The sequence below is a fragment of the Camelus bactrianus genome, chromosome X, assembly GCF_048773025.1.
Source record: "Camelus bactrianus isolate YW-2024 breed Bactrian camel chromosome X, ASM4877302v1, whole genome shotgun sequence".
NCBI classification, from domain to species: Eukaryota; Metazoa; Chordata; class Mammalia; order Artiodactyla; family Camelidae; genus Camelus; species Camelus bactrianus.
The window spans coordinates 84,398,540-84,419,278 of NC_133575.1; the positions used below are offsets into that span (position 1 = coordinate 84,398,540).

At 50.2% G+C, this 20,739-nt stretch overlaps 1 protein-coding gene across 1 annotated transcript in view; it reads right to left on the reverse strand.

Annotated features, from left to right (window-relative positions):
- FRMPD3 (FERM and PDZ domain containing 3) overlaps positions 1–20,739 on the reverse strand; it is a 121,892-nt gene that overhangs the window by 66,357 nt on the left and 34,796 nt on the right. The window contains exon 3 of the mRNA XM_074359200.1: positions 5,931–6,046. The gene's annotated coding sequence lies outside the window, so the exon portion shown is untranslated. The remainder of the gene's footprint in view (positions 1–5,930; positions 6,047–20,739) is intronic.

A 20,739-nucleotide genomic window follows, 5' to 3' on the forward strand; every position in this document is an offset into this window, starting at 1 on the left:
GCCCGGTGACAGATGTGAGGGCTGTGCCAGATGTGATGCTGATGCCATATGGCACCATGGGTCACAAGGTCTGAAGCTGCTGCCACTTAGCTGTGGCAGAGTTAGTGGGGAGATCCCTGCATTTTAGCCCTCACTCGTCACCAGTAGAGGCAGTGAGGGGGAACTGCAGTGATGAAACATTCACGGGAGCTTGAAGGAGTTGTTCTGTCACTCCAAAGAGTCTTGGGCCCCTCAGCCCCCGCACTCCACATCCCACACCAAGCATTCTGAGGGAGGCAGAGACAGACTGACCAAGCCAGAGGGGGAGAGATGAGAAGTGGCGGAGAAGACAGCAGAGCAGGAGATGGGGGCCAGCCAGAGCCAGTAGGGAGGAGAGAGGCGAGGTGAAGCCAAGAAACCCAGACAGAAGCAGAGAACGGAGACAAGAGGCGGGCCCTGGAGACAGTGACAGAGAAAGGACAGGCTTGGAGAAGGCGAGGCTGGCAGAGATCTTTTGCCTGAACTTTTTGGAGGCCTGGTCCATTGCCTGGCCGGCTCTCTAAATGCCCTCAAGCAGCCCCTAGCTCTGCCCTCAGGTTCCCGCTAGGACCACGCGGTAATGAGAGCCTTCTGGAATAGAACTTCCAGCCACTGAGCTCTCTGAGGAAGGGCACTGCTATTCTGCCATCCTGACAGCAGGATGACACCCGCCACATTTCACAGATGGGGATGTGGCGAGTGAGGGGGAAATACGAAATAGCCTCAGGACAAGAACCCAGGACACTGTCCTAACTTGAGCCAATTCCCTAGCCACCAGAGGCTGTCTTTTTCTTGTGAAAGAGAATGAAATCAAGAGGAGAAAACAGGAAGGGGAGAGAATTCCAGAAGGTGGGAGGGAATGGTCATGATGGGAAAAGTGGAGTTGGCAGGGAAGGGAGCGCAGGCCCGAATTCTTCCCCTCAGTGAACACATCTTTCCGAGGCCAGGCTGGGCTGCAGAGCTCTGGCACAGAATGCTAAGCTGGGAGAGGGTCCCTGGCCACCCAGATCACTCTCTCTTCTTGGATTCTAACCTCTAGTCTGCCAAGGGCTGAACTATAAACAAGGCTTGGAGGCCAGGGGGAGCAGGTGTGGACAGGAGCTGCTGGGAACATCCCAACAAGTAGCTGCCTCCAGCAGCCAAAGACCCAGGGCTCAAACAGCGCCCCTCCGGGGGCTGCTTGGCAGGCGCTGGCCGCACGGGGCTCCAGGCAAAGCCTCCTGAAGCCAAATGGGGGCCTACTCAGCGGCTGGCTGTGCCATCTCTTTCCTGTCTGTGAGGCTGCCAGGCATTGATGGCCTAGGCCACCAGCCTGGGACGCCCCCAACCACTGATTCTGCTCAAATAGCTGGAGAATCTCAGAGTTGCCAGGGATCTGGGAAGTTATTTACATCACCCTTGTCCACTCTCTGCTCATTTCCAGAAGCAGCAGGGAAAAGCTTTCTGGACGAAGAGTGCAATTGGGGACTCTAGGAGGGGCCAGATTTGGGCCCGGGGAGGGGGAGGGCACTGAAAATAGGCCCAGAGACAGAAGGGGCAGGGAGGGGCGCTGTGGCAGGAAGCATAAAGGGGACAGCTTGAGTCAGGGGCTGGGGTTCTGGGGGAGGGGATGCTGGGAAGAGGTGGGCTGGGGGAGCAAGCAGCAGGAGCTGACCCAGGGAGACAGTGAGTAAACCTTCTCTTCACTCCCTCTCTCATGTCTGGCTCTGCTGGGGCATCAGGTCCTCTCCCCAGTGCCCCCCCCGCCCCACTTGGGAAGCCTGTGAGGAGATGGGCAAGCCAGTTTAGTCATAGCTGGACAGAGAAAGGCACATCCTTCTTGCTGTTTTGCCTAGATGGCCCATTTGCCCCCTCCTTGCCTGAGATGATGCAGGTGGTATCTGAAGCCCAAGAACCATGCCCAGCAAGTGCCGGGCTAACCTTTAGTGAGGGAGCAAGCCCTGGCTTCCCCTCTGCGCACCACCTCCAAGCTGTCCATCGAGTGCATGGTTGGGGGGTGGGATAGGGCAGAAATCAGGTCAAGAAGCAACTTGACAAAAGAGGTTATGTTAGCAGAGGCTTGGTAAATTCATGTCACCCCATCTGGAGGCATCCAGAGATACCAACTATAGCCGCAGGGCAATGAGACACCTTTTATTCTGCCTAATTGCATCTTTCTCTGAGAGGGAGGAAGGAATTCTAAGGTCTTTCCTAAGGAAAAAGGGAAGATCCTATGGAATCAGAACAGAAGTGAGGCTGAACAAAAGCGAAGGGCAAGAGCAGGTGCTGATTTTCTATCTCAGAGGATATGAGTTAGCAGTGAACACTGCACCTCCCCCATGTTGTTAGCTGGGGACCCCTGTCTGTTTCCAGAATGTGAGTGGCAGTAAAACGGCAAACCTTAAAGGGCCTGTAGACTTGTCTCTGGGTGGAGGTGGGTGTAGTAACGAGATCACACCCTACTCTGCAACCAGGCTCGGGGGAGACAGATCCCTAGGGAATCCCAAGAACTCACAGGCTTCCTACTTGGCGACACAGATTCAATGATGGACCCCAAACTCAATTCAGTAAGGTAGAAAACCAGACCCAGACACTGTAGAAAGAACCAAAAGGAGTAAAGAAAAAAATAAATGTGTATTTTTGGCCTAACCCTCGGTTACCCAGAATGTTCTATTAACCAGGAAAGTCTTTCCCCAGGCATTCAGGTTTTGGCATTACAGTGTATTTATATTTTTTCAGTGATTTAAGTCCACAGAACTGCGACTCTTTGTTACGGAATAATGCAAGCTCTGCTCCCACCTGCCTTCTTGTAAGGGGAACAACAGCAGAGTCCCTTGCAAGTCAGGAGCTCCCTCCACCGGCTTTTAGATCATATTCATTCATATGAGCCACAAAGATGTACTGAGCACCTACTCTGTGCCAGGCACAATGCTGGGCACTGAAGATAAACTAGGGCTAACCTCTCCCCTCGGGGAAGTGGCAGTCTGAGGTGGGGGCTGGTATGTCAACAGACAAATATAAAACCATGTGTCCCCTGGCACCACAGGGGGCAGCAGAGGATGCTATGGGAGTACAGGGGAGGGCCATTCCCCCCTCCCCATGACTCCCACCCAAGCTGAAGGTGAACAGGAGCCCAGCAGATGGACGAGGCAGAGAAGGGCATTCCAGGAAAGGAGAAGATTCAGCAAAGAGGGAAACCTCTAGGTATTTAAGCCACTGGCATTAAAAGAAGAAATCATAGAAAAAATTCAGGCAAAACTGAAGCAAATCTTTAAATTCTGGCTACAGGAATGAGGGCAGAGGACAAGTGCTACCCAGTGGCCCCTTTTGTGTGGCCTTCTGAGATGATACACTGCACTCAGAAGAGGCCACAGGGACCACCAGGGACCCAGCCCAGCACTGGGCTACTAGCAACACATCCTCTGCACCACTCAAAAGCTACACAAGGAAGACCCCCTCTTATGGGAGGAGGCAGGAAGGGTGGACTGCTGGCAGGCACACGGAAATTCAGCCATAGTAATGGGCGACCAAAGCCCTGTTATGCCCACATTGAAGAAGGTCCGTGGAAGCCAGCTCTGTGAATAGGTCAGGGCTAAGGGTGGGAAATGACAAACATCCCCACTGCAGGGCCAGATGTGCCCTGGAGGAGTCCCTCCAGACCCGGCCACATTCTGTCCGGCTCACAGGGGCCATCCTGGTGGAAGGAGGGCCAAAAATCAAAAGGCACAGCAATTCTTCTACTCAAGTATCGGCTGCTGTCCCAGCTTTTGAAGTCCTGGCCAAAAGACAAGCCCCCTCTCCCTCCCCAGGAGGTGGGAAAATGGCTTTGCCCAGCATTGCAGATAAGGCTTGAAAAACTTTTAGAAAATAATTCTTACAGAGGTACTCAGATAGAGCCATGATGTCGGATTAACAGCTCCAAGCCAGCAGACCAGACACTTGTCTAATTAATAAAACCTATAAAGCAGAACAACTTATTGATGTTACAGGCACGGCGCTTAGTACAACAACAAAACCCAAATCCATGCAGAATGCTCCGTTTTCTTTAGGAAGTCCTTTCTCCACCAACCTGTACAATCCCTTCTTCAACGAAAATGGCGGAGGGCGGGGGGCTGGGAATGGAGGGAACAGTGCCGAGCTCTGGGCAACTGGCTGGGAAGGCGACGGGGGAACCTCTGCCTCCTGCACAAATCTGCCAAAGGTTAGCTCCAACAGGAACTTTGGAGGCAGAGGATCTGAGCTGGAATCCCAATTCTGTGGCAAGTTACTTAACCTCTTGAGCCTCAGTTCCTTCATCTGTAAAGTGGGGCTCATGATAGCACTTACTTCAAAGTACCTACATGAAGATTAAATATACAAGTGCTCAATCAATAATGGCTATTAGCAACGGCTATTATCATTGTTATGCTTAGGCACCTACCAGTAGGATCTGCTGTCCAGTTACAGCTCACTTGGTTTACTTTCCCCACAGAATGCAATGAGGGTGATTTGAAGATTGGTTCGAATCTCTTTGGACCTTGGGCCCTGACTTCAGATCTATAGAATAAATAAGCTTTGCTGTGGGGAAAACAAACCCTGTATTACTACTTCATTAAAGTCAAGTTCTCATCCTATTTCTAGTAGTTAGCAGAGGGGGTGTGGAAGTAAGACTGGGTAGAAAGCCCAGCTCTGCTGCTCAGGAGCTGTGGGACCTTGGGTTTGCCCACCCCTCAATTTCCACCACCTCAATTTCCTCATCTGTAAAATGAGGATAATAATCAGGATCTATCTCACTGAGTCGAGAAGATTAAATATAATACATCTAAAGCACTTACAACTGTGCCTGGCACACAGAAAGCACTGAGTGAATGCCCGCTACAGTTCTTATTGTACACGAATTCTCATTGCTACCTAAAAAGCTTAGCACAATGTTTGGCACATGGTAATAGTAGCTACTGTGATCATCAGTACTCTCCGTCAAGATGAGTGTCTGGGAGAGGTGGGGGTGAGGAGCAAAAGGGAGATCTGGGTCTTCTCTTAAGAATGAGACTAAGTGACTTAGGATAAACTCACCTTTGTGCTCTAAGACACTGCTCCCTGACACTCGCCACCCCCCTCCTCCCGAATTTTACACAGCTCAGGAAAAAAGAGTGACAGGTATGCACCTGAATATTCCCACCTGCCAAGCTTTCTGTAAGTAATGCACCACCTCGTTGGGCGGTCTTGTTTCTCAGCCCCGCGATGCTTCGTGAACGCCGAGGCCACGCGAAGGCAGACCAGCCAGGGTGCGCCTGGCCCTGGGGAAGCTGAGGCGCTGGGGGGAGGCCGCCCAGAAGGCCCACGCACTTCGGACACCCGGCTCCGGGCTGGGGTAGGGAGGCGGAGCTTAGGGGTGGGGCGGCGGTGGGGAAGGCAGGGCCCGAGTCCCTGGAGGGGTCGCCCCTGCCCACCTCGGGCAGCTGCCTGGCGGCTTCTCGCCCTCTTCTCGCCCTCCTCGCTCCTTCTCTCTCTCCTTCCCCCTTGCCACCCCCACCTCCAGCGGAAAACTTCCCGCTTACGCCGCCACTTTTCCTCGGGCACCCAAACCCTCAGCCCCGCGCATCCTGTCTTTCAATTTCTTCGCAGGTGCCGCCGCCAAGGGGCCTGCGGTGGCCCCACGACTCGAACGGCTCCTTGGGGATTCGGGATGGGGGGTTGGGAGATGGGGGTAGGGATGTCGGCTCCCGACGCGCCAACTCCATCCATCGACTGCGGGCGCCCAGCAGGCGCGCACCCGGGACGGGGGATCCACGCCAGTGCTGCCCCGAGTCTCTGTAAAGGGCCAGCAAGGACCCCAGCACCCGGCTGCTGACCCCCCAACCCCACAGACTCCATCCTCATCGGCTGGGCGCCCCTCTTTCTGGCCCTTTCCCAGGCGATCCCAAACCCGGCGGCTCAGAGCGCGCGGTACTTACTGTCGGGGCCCTCTGCGGCCGGGGCTGGGCGGCTGCCCGGCCCGGGAACCCTCTGGCCGTCTCCCCCTCGCGCTGCCCCCGGCTGTGCCCAGCGCCGACGGTAGCGGCAGCGGCGTCTGTAGGAAGAGAAAGATCGCGCCTGCCTTAGCAACCCAGCCCCTGCTGTGACCAGAATCTTAAAGAAGGAGGCGACTGGCTCAGCCCCAGAGCCTCGGCTGAGCTGAGGTGACGAACTAGCGAGGCAGCTGGTAAACACGGCGTCTGCTGCCTCCCGCCAGCCTGCCCGCCCGCTCCGCAATCCGCCGCGGAGGAACTCCCCCCTCCCCCTCCATCCTGGACAGGCCCCCGCGGGGGAGCCGGGGAGGGGAGGCTCCAAGTACAGTGACGTGCGGGTAATCCAGCTGCTGCTGGGTGAGCACTAAGTGCCGGGCACTGGGCTTTATATCCATTTTCTCATTCCAGCATCCTCCCCATTGTACAGAAATTAAAACTGAGGCTCAGAGGATCAAAGCAAATAGACCCAAATACAGGAGTTGGTAATAAGCGGCGGGATCAAGACTGGAAACCCGAGGGATGGCAAATTCGCTGCTGCCTGCCTCAAAAGTTACTTTGTGCTGCTGCAAAGCAACATTTGAATAGTGGTGTCTCCATCTCCTGTTCCTCTGTTTTCCTGAGAATACTAGGGACAGGTGGCAACTCCATGTCAGTTTGCCGGTGGAGGTGGAGGTATCGGTCCTGGGAGGTAGGATCCTCACTGCAATGCCTAGTGCCAGGGAGCAGCCATCCCTCTGTATCTCGGACACTTCACCTACTACAGGCCAGGACTTGAAGAAGACAGAAAAGGGTCCAGGAGGTAGTCTTGGTCCAGGTGTTATCCAGGAGACAGGCGCTGAGCCCGTGAGATGTGGGTTAGGCTAGAAAGGTCAAAGGTGACAGGTACAGAGCCCTAAACGAGAAAGTAGCCAGTGTTCTCAGATGCCCCTCCCACCGCGGAACCTCAGGGAACCGCTGGTGGAGACACGGGGAGAGAAGGGGCTAGCATGGAGAGGAAATTCTTCCCATGGGACTGATTCTGAGTCCTTCCTTTTACTGGAGTGAGGACCCACACCACCCACTCCTTTTTAAAGGATGAGTGGAAGGCAGCCTTGTCCAGAGATTGAGCCCCATGGCTTCTCTATGGCAATGACGTCTGTGGAATGTGAAAGATGTCTTGCTCCTTCCTTCCTGGTCAAAATGATGAAATAACACAGTATTCCTGCCCTTCTATTCTTATCGTAAAAAAGAGAGCAGTTTTAGAACCTGTATTCCTCCCCGCCTTGCCCCTGCTTATCCACTCAGTCATTATTTACCAAATACTTATTAGCATCTATTGTGTGTCAGGCACCATTGGTAGGTGTTGGGTACCTTCATAGTTGTGTGGGGTAGTCAACATGGGAGGTGGAAAGCACACAGGTCTGGCAGTTAGGACAGATTTTTTTTTGAGGGGGGAGGTAATTAGGTTTATTTCTTTCTTTCTAGAGGAGGTACTGGGGATTGAACCCAGGACCTTGTCCACGCTAGACATGCACTCTACCACTTGAGCTATATCCTACCCACCCAGGTCTGGCAATTAGGAAACACATTTTAAGTCCTAGTTCTTTGACTAAATAGCTGTGTGACCCTGGATGGGTCATGTATCTTTCGGGACCTCAGTTTTCTTGTTGGTCAAACAGGGATAATAACACCTTTCCATCCTATTTCATGGGGTGTTTCGAGGCTCAATGGAGTTAATGGATGTGAAAGAGCTTTGAAAAGTATAAAGCCACTAGACAAATGTCAGGGATTAGTCTGTCTCCAAGGTGGGAGGGGGCTGCTGGGAACTAAAGCTTAAGAGAAATCCTGGCTGACTGTCCCAAATTGGTTGCACTGAATTCCATCTTCCCCAAATCACTGATTCTGCACTTGGGCAGGAGTCTCTGCTCCGTGAAATATCGTCTTCCGTCAGCAGGGCCCAAGACACCAGGGTTAGTAATGACCTGATCTTAAGCTGGGGAGATTGTTTGGGGAACTTGAGTGGAACCAGTGGGGCAGTTTTGCCTCTGGGTCTCAAATTCCTGGCAACAGCAGCATCCTCCCACTAAATTGAGCCCACCAGGTGTATCTGGGTAGAAACCACTTGAGACCCCCAGAGACAGACCTTCAGCAAGCACAGGGCTCATGTCAGACAGCAGTGGTGGCCTTAAGGGTGGAGGCTCTACCTTTTTGGAGGCCAACGGTTCTGGGTTTAGCCCCACTAACTGGGATCTGCAACAGAACTAGTGGAGCCTTGGGAGGGTCTTCAGTTTGCTCAGTTCACCCCTGCAAGCAACCTCAAACAGACCTATAATTGAAACTATAATACTATGTCTGTTATGCAAACACAGCTACAAGGCAAATTCCCAAATTTCCAGAAGTACTCTCCCCTACCCACAAGTAAACACACACTCTGAGGGAACACAGGGTCTTCCAGGCAAACAATATCCAGACAAATCTGCTAGCCTCCTTCCTTCCTCTCCCCGTTCCCACTGGATTGTCACCCCAAAACCCGTTCCATATAAAAATGCTAGAACCAATGCGTAAAAGGAAGGGCTCTGGGGACCATGGCCAACCACGTCCGGAGCTGCACTCCACTGCTCCGGAGCCAAACCAGAATGGAAGTCAGGGGCAGCGACAGAAAGGAGCCCGGCCTCAGGCCAGGGGAACTTCAGGTCCCTGGGGGAGGCGCCGAACCGGCAGACTCCACACCCAGCCTCCCTTGGCAGTCTCAAGGCGCCTCTCAACGTCGTCATAGATTCCCTTGTCACATCCATCTCGCTCAGGCTACTCCTCTTAATAAAGTGCCCCTGCGGCCACTCCAGACAGCCCGATGTTATCCTTCGCTTTCCCACCCTTCTCCCAGTGTGGGCCACACAGCAGTGATTCAGGCCTCCTGGGTCACAGTGCAGTCTCCTGGGGAAATGCTTCTTGAGTGTCCAAGTGAGGGTGTGACGAAAGCTTTGTGTGTGGGTGTTATCAAATACTCTCTCCTGGCCCCCTCAGGCCGGCCTGGGCCCTGGATTCAGAGTCTTACCCTGGGTTCCCATGCCTACCTCAGCCTGCATCTTCCTCCCTGGGCCAGCTGCCACTGCTCTCCCCCAGCTATATAGCCCGAGTCCAATTTGCAAAGCCTTTCCTTGGTGATTGTCAATAAATCCTCCATCTATATCCCCCTGAAAGACCAGAAAGCTTCAAGATCCAAGGAATGAATCACCGATGGTGAAATTTCAGGCACAGTGACAGGCAATTGAGGAGACATATTTGATCACATCATGTTTACCTATGTGTAAGGCTGGCCCTGAGGAGATTCTGGCATTTTCCCTCGACTATAATGAAGACTCGGAATAATAGCAAAGAAAGCCATAGAAAATCCACCAGGCTGGGAGGAGGAACATGTTGCTGCTCGTCCCAGCTTTGGCACTAATGAGATGTATGGCCCTATACTTTCCCTTTCTAGCTAGGCCTTGGTTTCCCCATGTGTCAAAAGAGAGCACTGGATTAGCTGATTTCCAGGGACCCTTCCTGTTCTAACATGCCCAGATTATAGGATAGCTGGCACTGAGATGGACTGATGTTCCCTCCAGAGAGGGCCCTGACTCGGTGACATTGGGCAGGGCACTGTGCATGTACGGGAGTTAGAGGGGAGTTAAGGGTTGGCATAGTGGGCATGAGCCTGGCACAGCTATTCAACAATGTAGCCAATGTCTGACCCACCTTTGCTTGGGAGCCAAGAGAATTTGTTCATCGCCCACCCCCACCCCATCTTGCAGCCAGGACCACTCGGGTTCCCAGTGGTAAGTCTCTGCCTGTGAATCCACTCCACCCTCCAAGTCTTATTCCAGCTGCCCCAGGATCAGGACTGACCTTCCACCAGTGGACACTTGTACCACTATCACATGTTCCTGAATGAGTAACTAGTAAATAGCTGCTGCCCCAAACCCCGTGAGCCCTCCAACTGTCTCCATCTCTTCTGGATCCAGCAACTAAAGGTTAATTCCTGGCCCAGTAGGGGCTCTTCCCTCTCCCCAATCAGCCATACAGTATTTTTAATATTTGCCTACTCTAGGGCTCCACTCTGGTCTAACACCCTAGCCCCTCCCCAGGCCATTTCTCTGTGAAGATTTGTCACAGGCTTTCTAAGTTAACCTGTGCCCTACTCCCTGCCTCTGAGTCAGGTGGGTCCTTGTTGTTTCAACAAAGGGAGAAAATGAAGGTGGCAGGGGATGGGGGGCCTGGCTCTGTAGTTAGTAGAAGGCACCCTGGTGACCCTCCGTCTTGCGGTCTGGATCCGGTCGCTAGAGGATGAGACCAAATGTATTGAAGTTGGAGGGATACTCCTTTCGGCTATCACCCGAACAGGGCATTGACTCTGTGCCCCTCACTGGTTCCCGCGCCTCACCGAGGGCTGCCAGGTGTTACCTGCTCCCCAGGCCCACCTGGCACGCTGGCCGCCATTTCCTTTCCCTCCGTCATGGCTGACCCCTTCTCTTCTGCTCTTAGCCAGAGCAGGCCTCCCTGGCATTGAAAATCCCCTTACTTGGCCCTTGTTTGCCCTCCCTCTCCTCTTCTACTTCCTTGCCCCTGCTAAGGCCTAGCTGTTCCAATGGGTGTTTTGCCCCTGCGGTGCGAATGTTCTGTTCTCGCCGGGCCTGGTATTAATTTGCTCTCGTTTGTGAGCTGCTTTGTTAACGTGCGTGGCCTTTTCTTGATGTGTAGTGCTGCTCCCGCTGCCTCTGTTACCTCCCCACCCACACCTTCCTTAATCTTGTAATAACGGGTCCTTCCCTGTGGAGAGGGGGTTGGGCTTTTTCAAAGCCCTTTCTGGTACATGCTTTAGTAGTTCAGCACATCTTCACAACCACCTGAGGAAATGAAGCGGGTGTGATTCCTGATCCCTGTGGTACCGATGAGGAAACTGGGGCTGAGAGCTGAGAAGACCTGTCTGCCTGGAGAGATACAGTGTGATGACCCAGCAGGCCTAGAACCACAGCTCTCTCCCATAGGACCCCACAGAGATGAATGCTTATGTCATTCATCTTGGACACTGTCCTTTGAGGCCCCAACCAAGTCATCAGAAAAGTGCATGTATGCACACACATCCGGATGCCATTTTGCTTATGAATTTGTGAGGGGTCATAGAAGCTCTGAGGGTCAAGGCCCTGCCTCAGTAGTTTTCAAAAGCTGCCCAGGTGATTCTCTTGTGTTGCCAGGGGCAAGAACCACCGCTTGAAAGGGAGATGTAAGAATAAGAGAGGACAGTGTAAAAGCCTTAGCAGCCAAGGTGGGGCCCAGGTAAGAAGTGAAGGTAGACTGGGATGGGAAAGGCAGCCTAGCTTCCCTGCCTCAATTTCCTCCTTTCTGCCTGAAAGAAATCTTTCTGCAGGCTGCCTCTGCCCCTCCCCAGAGCTGGACTGTAAATCAGTCAGCACTGATTTTGCTGTGTGAAGGGATATTAAGAAAAAAATGCATCTCCCTCTCCATATATACACGCTGGCTAATTGCTGGGTAAGCACATCTTTAGCATCTTCTGCTTACAAGGGTGGAGCTGAATTCCCTTGAGTAAGGAATGGGGTCTCTCACGAGGTGAAGGGTAGACACTTTCATGTCAATCACCTAGAAAGAGATGCTCCTTAGGTAAGAGACCTTAACTCCTAGGAGTAATAATCATCTGAAGAACTGTCATGTATTAATCACTTACTATGTGACAGGCATTTCACTTACATTACCTCGTTAAATCCTCAGACTCCCCCTCTGAAATAGGTTACTAGTATTATCCTTCTTTTACCAATTAGGAAACTGGGGCTCAAGAAGTTACATGACTTACCCAAAGGTCACCCAGCTAGTAAGCAAGTTTGTTTGGCCAGACCAGTGTTTTCAAAAATATTTAAATGTATCGCTAACATTTAAAAATCCTCAGATTTCATATATGGATCAGGATTTCTGACTTCTCTTAAAAAAAATCCTATCTGGCAACCCTGGGCCTGAAAGTCATACCTGACAATAATCAGCTGGTGCTAAGTAGCGGTACCCCTTTTGTATGAGGGATGGTCTCTCCAAGTCACCTCCTTCTGTCCTCTCAACATGGGGCCACGTGTCAGCTGCTGTTTAATATTGTTCTTGTCCTGTTGTGTTGCTGTTTTTATTAAAAGAATAATAAAGAGGAGAATGAAACATCTCTTGGGAATACATTTGATCTTGCCCTAGTGAATACATTTACTCCTTTGGGTCTGGCTCTGTAGGCCTCTGAGCTTATGATCCCTCTACCCCATTCCTCAGCACTGCCTCTTTAACACGGGGAGAAGGAAAGCTGGGCACCCCAGTTTGGGAGGGCACTTGTAGGTGGCTGGGAGTTAGGAAGAAGAAGTGGGTCTCCAGAGGACCCCAACAGTGAAAGATGACTGAGCAATATCTTCTAGGGCCAACTGTCTATCTAACTTCCTGGCCCTTGTCTATCAAATAGGCATAATGAAAATAATAGTACCATGTCTACTTCATGAGGTTATTATAAGGATTAAGATGAGTATATGTATACATATACATTTAGAATCATGCCCAACTCAGAGGAAGTGTTCAGCAAATGTTAGCTATTTTCATTATTATTCTCCATGTTGGTTTCCCAGAATTTGTCATCTCCTAGCCTTTAACATATGCAAGCTTCAGTCTGATCTAAACAATACCGTAGAGTGTTAAAAGATCCCTGTGATGGGTCAATGTTACAGGGGAAGTTGAATCTCACAGATGCTTCTTGCCGTTGAAACGGTCTCCTTCTAGGGTCAATCATGGAGGTTCTGGGTGACATTTTATTAAGGAAGATGACATTTCCTACTCTAGGGAGAAGGCAGTCTTGCCTTGCTCAAGGGGATCACACCAAGCTCTTTCTTTACTCAGAGTGCCCTCCACCACCTTGTCTACCTGGCAGTCTCCTACACATCCTTCTGGACTCAGCTCAAATCACCTTCTCTGGGAAACCCTCTCTGAGCCTCATCTGCCTCCCCAGGTGGAGTTAATTTAAAAGCCTACCACTCTTTATAATACGAACTTATTGAGGGCAGGGCAGGACATGACTTCTCCACTGGAGAGCCAGTGCCCAGCACAAGTATATGCTGGTTGAATGGACTGGGAGGAGAGGTATGTGGGGAAAACAAAGGTTCATCTTTCTTTTGTGGGTTCTTCTGGAGGCTCTCTGGCTCCCAGCAGCCCTCCTACTTCTGCTTCTGTGTGACTCCTTAAATTCTTCAAACTAGTATCACAAACTCTCTGTACCCCTCCCAGGTCTATTCTAAGGCTCACCTGTTAGGTAGATCAGTGGGACTGTTTTTTGGAGCCTTTCCCAAATTTCAGCATGCCCTTGCTCCTTTGAACAGACCCTCACTGTGATGAACCCACGCAAGCTTCCACCTCCCAGGCTGTTCAGAGTGTCCTCAAAGCACCAAGCATTTCCTGGGGCATCCCTCCTGAGCATCAAAACCTAGATGTTCTATGTCCCCATAAAACATGTCAGGCACTGCTCTCCCACTAGGTCTTCCTTCCCAGACAACATATTTGGATCTCTGATGCCTCTGTCCAAAGGGGATTTCGAGCCCTGGGAGGCTAGCTAGGGAGCTATTTCTGGGTGAGTAGGGTTCCAACACTAATACAGCTGGGGTGAGATTTGTGTCATCAACCCTGCCCCACTCCATTAACAATAACACAGGACAACCATGGAACTGTGTTCCAAGCCCTGCTCAGCAGTCTTTCTTCCCCCACCCTGACTCGGTGTGGTCCTGGCCACTATCTCCTACCCCACTGCAACTTCCCTGCCCCATTTCCTCTAGATGATCTGAGTTCCTTTGCCAGGAGAAACCTGCCTGCGCACAAAAACAACTTGAGAATCGTTAACGGGAAAGAGCATCTGTCACAAAAGCCAGATGATTTTAAAGCATTAATGGACACCTTTGTGACTCTGTCTCAGGAGGAGCTAATGTCTCGTAAGCTGGCACCAGGCTGAGGACTGCTCGGCACAGCAGCCCTCCAACACTGAGAAAACATGCCCTAGAACCCAAGATATTTCAGAAGAGCCAGGTGAGATCCGGGAAGCAGTGAGAAAACCCAGGATGTGAGCTCCCACAGAGTGCCGATCCCAATGCCACATGCGTGCGTGCATGTGCACACACACACATCCAGAGACACAGGCGGGGCCACACGTGGCACAAAAACACCACCCACACTCTTGCTATAAGACCCACATGTGATTTGCCAACAAACTGCAAATTAACCTCCTAGTGAACAGATTAATGGTATTCATGGTAATTTACACTCCAAGTTTCATAGCAACAGACTTTGAGCATTCTGGTTGCATAAGAATTCAAGGATTTTCAAGTTCCTGGAGACATTGTAGTAATTAACCTGATAAACCTATGCAAATTAGCCCCAATTTGACACTGTCATTTTTGAATCCAATATCCAGGGTATTTGCCCAGAAGGTTGCCTGTTGCCGCTCCAGCTCCTTGGCTTGAGGTGCTAAGCTGACAGATGCCAGTCTGCATTTGTCTATGCAAATGAGGCCCCAGAGCAGAACTCCCCATCAGGTCCGGAAAGGGACTGGACAGTTACAAATGGGCTCCTCGCACGGTGACAAGAATGGAATCAAGTCTTCCAGGAGAAATGGGGAGGGGGGGCCCCAGTCAATTTGCACACGATTGACAGAGGTATCTTTTTAAGATCCTTGGTTTCAGGACAAAAATTCCTAACTCGCACAAGAGTTTGAGCTTTCCACCCGAAGGTCAGGAAGAAGCCTCTTTGTGGCATGTGGCCAAGTGCCACTGGAGTTTTTTAAATCTTTCCAGAAAGATCAGCTTCTTAAAATAAAACCAAAAGCTGGGGTTCCCTGTTTCTTCCCTGGGAAGGTGACGCTTAATTGGCTCTATTTCCCATTTTGAGCAAAAAATCACAGAACGTACTCAACGCTCTCATAAAACCAATCAGCCTATGGGCACAGCTTGCATGCTCTCTCCACGTGTGGACTGGGTCCTGTCTAATAATGTTTAGCTTCAAGGGGTGGCCACTCCTCTAGTCCCCACCCCCACAGAGCTTCATCCCTGACCTCCTTCTCCTTTGATCTCTTGAACCAATAGGACTCACTTAACCTCCTGGGTAACCTGCCCTGTGCTTCTCGCTCTGCAGGGCACAGTAACGAAGTGCCAGCGGGTACAGTATCCTGGCCCACTGGTTATCTACTGCTGCTCCCAGCCCAGCTCTCCCCAGGACCTCAGCTGGTTGCTCTTGGCGCTGTTGCCCCACAGATTGTTTTGGAAACAGCTTTCTGGAGCCCCAGTTTGAGGGTAGGGGATGAGAAGGGAAATACCACAGAGAAACTGTCCAGGTCACCCAGATCCAACCTGCCACTAATGGGCTACCATCTGGAACTCAGAATCCTCTGGAATGCAAGGCCAGGCAGGGTGATGATCAGTGCAGCCTTACCACTCTCAAAGAGCTAACACTAAGAGGTGAAAAAAACACATGAAACTTATCCCAGAGCAGTTCGGTAATAACTATCTTTATCCATCTTCCTAAGCAACCTTTAGCTAAGTCAGGATTTCAGAAAGGTTGGAAGACCTCCTGTGTAACTGCTGGCTTCTTCTCTGAAGGTGTACATTGAACCACCATTCCAAGATGGTGCCTGTGGCCACACTCTCCCCTTTTGTCTACCTCCCCCTTCTCACCACGCCCATGTCCTATTCACCCAGTTACCAACCCCTCTCCTTTGACTGCCAACAACACTCAGTGTCAAGCACACTGGCCCTCAGAACTGTTGTCCCAGGACTCCTGGGTTGCAGTGTCCTGCAAGAGGGACGTACACCCATACGCTTTGAAGCATTACCTGTGGATACGTCAATCAATAACCTGTGATGATGATGATAACGACGATGGTGACAATGATAACAGCTCCCATTTGGGGAATATTTACTACCTGCCAGACACTTTATGAGCTTGACATTGCAATATCTCATTCCATCTTTGTAATGACCCTGTGAGCTTCATACTGTCATTAGCCCCATTTTGCAGATGAGGACACTGAGGCAACAGTTTAAGCAACTTGCTCAAGATCACTCAGGTAACATGTGGCAATGCTGGAAATCAAACCCTGGCTGCCAGATGCCAGAGACTAGGCTTTTAAGCACTATCTTAAAATACCTCACACGTGTATGTACCACTATTTCCCAAACGCGAGGCTGACGTCATAATGATTGGCAAAATTCATTTTAAAATATCACATGTTCAGATTAGTTTGCGGTCATTATGTGTTTCTCAGTCAGTGGATACTAAGAGTGAAATTGCTGTGAGGACTCCAGAAAATGGGTCCTTGGCTTTAGCCAGATTGAGAACCATGGGCTTTTTGTGCATGGAGTACTCCCACCCCGTGTCCTTTCACCCACGAAGGCACTTCTTCTATCTGCTCACCTTCTGTTTTATCTCAAAGGACCTGCATGTCTCTGTAGATACGATGGGCTAGGGAGCTGTGTTTAAAGCTACCTGCACATTTGTCCACTCATTAAACATTGATTGAGCTCATAGTACTCTCCAGACACTGTCTCAGACACGGGGGACACTGTAGTGAACAAAATGTAGTGAAAAACTCATGTCCTCATGGAGCTTGCATCCTAGTGACAACATACAAATAAACAGGTAAACTTCTGATATTTTTAGAACAGGAGAAAGTTCTTTGGAGAAAAATGAAGCGAAGAGTTGGGGATGAGTGGCTGCAAATTTGAATAGTGTGCTCAGGGAAGGCCTCGGTGAGAAGGTGACAACTGAGCAGAGAGCTGGAGGCAGAGGCAGGGCGAGCCCCGGAGCTATCTGGGGGCAGAGCCTGCCTGGTGCAAGGAATCGCACAGGCACTGGCCAGGGGAAGGAGCATGCCTGGAGTGGCCAAGGACTGCAAAGGAGGCCAGCTGTTGGGACAGGTTGCGAGAATGTTGGATGTATAGAGGTGGATTCAGAAATGGGCTCTGTCACTGGATCTCCAAGTGGCCTGTGAGGGCCACCTTAACCTCAGCTGGCTGGCAGGACTAGGTCAAGGCAAAATGATGAGGCAAATGCTTCTGTGTTTTCCTCTTCAACCCTCTAGTCCTTTCTTGCTGCCTCCTCGGGAGCCCATTTGCTCCCCTCTCCCCTAGCAGTTGGAACCTCTCCAGTGCTCTCTGCCAGCAAAGCCAGTCCCCCAGCCCGAGGAATAAAGAGTACAACTTGGGGGGCCCACAGATCTGGGCTTGCCCTCCAGTTCTGCCTCTTACCAGCTGTGTTACTTTCTTTGGGTAAGTCACCTACTTCTCTGAGCTTCAATTTCCTTATTTTAAAAATGGAGATAATAAGGTCTTGGGAGGATTAAATGAGATAATGTATATCAAATGCTGAGCCCAGTGCTGGGAACATAGTAAATGCTCAAGAAATAGTGGCTGTTATTATTCATTCATGCCCAGCTATAAACTACACAGACCATCTGTATGTCTTGGGTCCCCCGAAAGGCCTGTGGATTTCTTGCAAGGAAAATTCTTAAATACACCAATTGTGGGTTGTCAGGAGAGAGAAAAAAAAATGCAAGTAGACTCACTATTGTGGGGGAGTGTCCTAAAATTTCAACATTACAAATGGGAATTGCTATTTAGAAAGCTTAGGAACTATTGGCATCCATGGGCACTGCCAGCATCCTTGAGCAGGTGGGAAATTCAAATGAAGTTTTGGATCTTCTGAGTCAGCATGAAGAGGTGTTTCCCTCTTCCTTCTGTTGCTCCTGCTCCAATGGGAGTGTGGGAGAGGTCAGAATCACGGTTCCAAACTGAAAGCAGGCAACCTCTGGGGTTGGCAGGCCCTCCAGCCCAAGGGGCCTAATGGCATATGTCTTTTTTGCTTTCACACATCTCTATGTATCATCTTGCTGTTCCTGTTACCTCTCCTGTACTCTGAGCAGATAAGGCTGTCCAGCCAGAGAAAGTGGCCACTGAGCGAGGCTTGGTGACAACATCCAGGAAACCTGACCAAGAGCTTCACCTGTGACCTCACCAGACCCTGGGCATGTCAGCTCCTTACTGTACAGAACTGTTGCAACCTGGACAAGTTTCTCACAAATCAAATCTTCACATTATCAAAGCCTATTTTCCCTTTAACTTTTAACATAAAATTGGAGATGTGTTTCTCTGAGGAGAAAAAAAATGGGGCCCTGAGACTTAATAAAAAGCTTGTTTATGAATGCAATGCGGCAACACGCTCAAAAATCACAAATGTGAATGGAAAAAAATGAGAATTTTCTTATAAAATATTAACAATGCCCCTAAATGAGTTGCAAGATCTGAATACAAAGTAGCTAGTGTTATTTTGATGTTGGCACGATAGCTGAAAGGCCTAAAAGAAAAACAACGACAGCTTAACTGAACAGAACACACCGGACTGAAAAGTTGCCCAGCTTCTATAAAATTGCCTTGCTAACGTCCTACAGCAGGGGACCATGCACATTCTTTGGAGGCTTGGATCCTGAGCTCTAGTACGCTGGAAAAGCTGCTGGATTAAAGAAACAAACAGGTTGATCTGGCCCCGAGAACAGACAAAACAGCACAGCTGTGGTGCTGTTTAAAAATGCCCCAGGAAATGAGTTAATTGGGGGCATGGAGGTATGGGAAGACTTTCTGGTAACACAAGACTTGAAACTTCTGTAAACTGAGGCTTTGGGTAACGTATAATGAGTCAGTCCCCCAATTTCTAACTGTTGCTTTGGCTCATGTCTTTCTACGGAGTCTCTGGACAACGAGAAATTCCTACGCAAGGCTTCTAGTCTTGGTACTTCCCCAAAGTATGTTGTAGGGAACACTAATCCCATAAGAGGCTCCATAAGGGGGTTGGTTCCATGGACAAAATTGTTTGAGAAATGCCTGGTACTCTAAGTCAATGATTCTCAAAATTTAATATGCATACAAATCGGCTGAGGATCTTGTCACAGTGCCAATTCTGATTCGAAAAGTCCAGGGTGGTGGCCTGAGACGTTGCATTCCCAGCAAGCTCCCAGGTGATGCTTATGCCGCCAGTCCTCAGACAACACTTTGGGTGGCAAGGCTCTAAATGCCCTCTTGGAGGATGATTCTCATGATTCTCATTAGTATGTTAAGGGCTCTGCAAAACCCTGTAGTAAAGTTTTGCCTACCTAACCCAGCATTTGTCAAACTCATTTGGACCCAGAAACCTTTTTCTCCTCATGGTACCTATTCATCCCTCACACTCAGGGCACTCTGGAAGCCAATTTGGGAAGTGCTGCTCCAGCTAATACTGCTCTACCTGGAGTGACTTTGCATCATCTCAGAAGTACACATTCTGGGTCATGGCCATAGACCTCATCGAGGGCTGGTTAATAGCCCTGCAGAGACAAAGGTATGCCAAGGCTGTGGATTGCCATTGGTTTTCAAAGACTCCAAGCTCAATGACAGCAAAATAGCATAAAACTCTATTTACCATCCTGCCATACTCACCACTTTCCAAAATGCTTTACAACCTTAATGTGGCTTGAGCTGAAATGAAAGCAGGGAAAAGTGAAGGGGTTTGGAGCAGAGAGGAGCAGGCATTTTTGAAAGAGGAATGAAATGAGATGATGAACAAATGGCCCTGAGAGCAGACAAGAGATAAGGGACTCCGGGGTTAGTTGGGGTGAGGAAGAAGGAGGAGGCATCAGTGAGAGATGGATCCTCAGTGGACAGACAGGCTGTCCTGGAAGTGCAGTAAAGAGGGAATATATACTCTAAGAAAATATGAAGGGGAGAGTCATCTTTTTTACCTGGCTTCCACCTGTCCTGGTCTCAGCTATGAATTTTCCCAAAGTCCTGCCATACAAATTGTTTGGCCGGGAGGTCCTCTCTGGGCAGATTTCTCATTCTCCTGGCATTGGCTGCCAGATGGAAAGGGTCTGGGTTGTCAGTTCATGGAGAAGGGCATCTGCTCACACTCATGGTGGCCTGTCACTCCAGTTCCTATCTCAACTCGCAGATGCATCCGAGAGAGCTCTCCAATGATCAGAAGCCAATGGCAGACAGTGCCTCCAAACTGGGAAACAGGGAGCAATGGGAGCTCCTGCCATGGGAGGCAGAAAAGCATAGGAGTTCAGGTTCTGGCATCAGACAGACGCTGCATGCCTGCTCTGTTACTCACTAGCTGTGAGGTCATGGGGGTAAATTAGCCCATCTAAACCTCTGTTTTCTCCTAAAACAGGGTTAAGAATAGGCTGTATCTCATAGCAACATGATGTGGAATGATCAGGGTGATCCTGGTAAGACAGTTAGGATACATAAGAGGAATTCAATAACTGCTATTAGTATCAGTCTTTTTCAATATTATTAAAAGCTTTTTAGTGCAATTGTTTGGCACAGAGAAAGTACTTGACAAAAGATCGCTGATAGCATGACAGGATGACAATGACCATGACAATGATGACAGTGATAATGTTGTTGTTCTTGATGATGAGGGAGCTTGCTTTGCCTCCGCCCTGCTTTGGCAGTTAGCATCAGAAGGGGGTGAGCCTTTCAAAAAAGGCTCTGGGGTCAGATAGTCCTGGGTTGGAATCCTGACTCTGCTACTGACTAGCAGGTGAGCAATTTTCTAAGTTGTAAAATGGAGATGGCAGTTCTACTTACCTCACTCTTGTGAGGAGGGAAAGAGACAATGCAGATGGAATAGCAAGCCCAGCGCCTGGTACATGGCAAGCACCAAGAGCTGCGAGCTGGCTAGCTAGCCATCCAGT